We start from the raw sequence: 2,830 nt of genomic DNA on the forward strand, positions 1-2,830 counted from the left end.
GCCCCCCAACCCCTGATCCGCCCTCTCTTTGTTTTACAGGGGGTGGCCCCCCAATCTCCCCATGGCCCCTACCTTGAGTTTGAAAGGGGAGCGGTGCCCCAACCCCCCAATTGGCCCTAACCTGAGCGTGACTGGGGGTGACATCGCAACCTCCCGATCCCCCCTGCTCTGTGCATGACAGGGGGCGGCGCCCCAACTCCCCAATCGGCCCTGCTCTGAGCCTGACCAGGGGCTGCACCTAGGGATTGGGCCTGCCCTCTGCCACCCAGGAGCGGGCCTAAGCCAGCAGGTCGTTATCTCCCGAGGGGTCCCAGACTGTGAGAGGGCACAAGTGGGGCTGAGGGACAACCCCCTCCCCCCCCCCCCGTCAGTGTGCAAATTTTTGTGCACCGGGCCTCTAGTATATATATATTAGTGTCTCCCGCTCAATAGTTAATAGATATTTGTGCAGTGAGTTAAATAATTAATTTAGCTATAATAGTAAGACAGCATTTCAGTTTGGGTATATGCAACATGTTAAATATTATATATATGTGTTAATCTATTTTTATTAATCATATATATATATGTCTCAATATATAGGAGTTGCTTAAAATAGCTCCAATAAATAAAATGCATGGTACTGATATTTTAGTTTCATCAGTTTGATAGGCAATTTCTGGTCTCTCATATCACTTTGATACTTCTACATAATAAAAATGAGCCCTATTTTGTTATTGAGTTTGCTCACTAATATTCTGGATTTACTGATAAATTATAATTTCTTTTACTTTAGATTTTTCTTTTTGTCTGCAGTAGAATTCACATGATCATGAAAATAAGCATTGGTCCCAGGTCTTTGGTCTAAACAGAATGAAGGGAAAGCTTGAGAATATTCAGATAATTTCCAAATGAAAAAATATAACATTTTCTCCTAAATATTGCCAAAAACCTAGTTATTCTGGAACATCTAGTTATTTGAGGTGTTTTTAAATTTTATTTTAGTGTTTGGCACTATACAGAGGGAGCCTTTCTCTGTTGCCATAGGAAACAGTAGAAGAAATGATGAAAATGAGGGTGAGAGCGATTAGAAATGTAGTTCAGATTATACTCATTTTGCATCTGGGCTAGAATTTTTGCAGATCTGATGAGTTTTGGAAACTATCAGTACTCTTGAAGAACCATGGTAATTGCTTGAATTCCTGAAGAAACATCACCTATCTTTGAAAGGCGGTGCTTAGGGAGTTAGTCACTTTAAAACAATTTGAGATCCTTGGTTGGCAGAGATGACAAGATACAAAATAAGTCTCTCATACAATCCTTTAAATAACCCAAATCACTAACTTGTCAGTTCCCTTTTACAAATGATGCTAGAATTTTCTGTAGGCAACTTGGCAAAATGTTTTCTTCTCTGGAGTTTATACTGAAATAATGACAATCTTCATAGCTATAATGAGTCTACTTGGAAGGATCGTCCAAATATGCATTCTCCCAGCCCACTGAGTCTTCCTGATGTGGATTTTTTTTTCCTGGATCAGAGATCGAGGACTGATTACTGGGAATTTTATTACAAGATTCTGTAATTACTTAGAAGACTCTGGAGAACCAAGAGGATTGACAGAGAATTTTCTGTTCCTCACTACCTAGCCATAGAATGTCCTCAGAAATTTACTAATAGAAAAGGCCATGTCTTAAATATGTACAGCCCTATTCAATATATAAAACATTAGCATGGTTGATATCATGCTGATTCCCATAGGGCTGCCTAGCACATATTATCCCCATTTTTTCAGATGAGGAAATTCAGGTACTGAGAGAGAGATTAAACAATTTACTAATACTTCCTGATAGTAGAACTGGAATCTTAACCTGAATATGTTCTCCAAAAATTGGTGTTCATGTCACTATACTTGCTGCCGATATGTGGGACATTTTACTCTGCGATACCCCAAACCTCTTCCTTCTCTCCTGTAGAACATTTAACTTGGAAATACCCACAGTTGTCTTTGTTCTATCATGTATGAAAATTAGACACCACACTTATTTTATTAGAAAGATTATTCAACTTGCTTTACGTTACACTTGAAGAAGGGGTATGTAGGCTTTCTTTAAGTAACTTTATCATTATAATTGTATAATTAATGCATGCTCAATGCTGAAAATTTGGAAAGAAACAAAAAGCATTTCTAAAACAACAAATACCACTACCCAGCCATCAACAATGTTTAATTTTGGGGGTTCATACTCCCTAAGGTTTTCTGTCCATAGCGTAGTTTTGCTTTTATGATGCTTTCTCTCACCCCCAAGTGAGAACATGGCTCAGCTTGCTACACATATGGTTCAGTTTCCTATACTTCAGATGAATAAATGAAAAAAAAATTAATCTAAGCAAAGAAGGATCAAGAAGCTATATCAGTTGCTTCATCACATCACAAAATTCACAAAGGAGACAAAGGATAGTCAGAAAGATTTTTATATTCCCTTTTACTTTCAAGTTATTTACATCATCAAAGACTCCTCTCTTTCCCCAATAGCATAGACCATCAGAGCTTTCCAAACTAGTGGCATTTACACTATTAATACCTGTGCTATTTTTCCCCCCAGGTTTTGAAGATCATGATCACGTGGATTCATCTAACTAAACGGTACCTGGGGACATGGTGGTCCTTTAGAGAGCACATCTAAATTACTGGCTAATTTCTTGGTTTGCCACTCAGCGTAGGACATTGTTTGATTCTCTCTATCAGAACTCTCCTACGTTTTCCCCACCATGCTGTCTTTATTAGCTTGAACTCCTTTCCTAAAATGGTCCTTCTGTTGATCTTGTCAGTGCTGCTTTTGAAAGAAGATG

Source organism: Myotis lucifugus, unplaced genomic scaffold (assembly GCF_000147115.1).
Source record: "Myotis lucifugus unplaced genomic scaffold, Myoluc2.0 scaffold_106, whole genome shotgun sequence".
In the NCBI taxonomy this organism is placed as follows: domain Eukaryota; kingdom Metazoa; phylum Chordata; class Mammalia; order Chiroptera; family Vespertilionidae; genus Myotis; species Myotis lucifugus.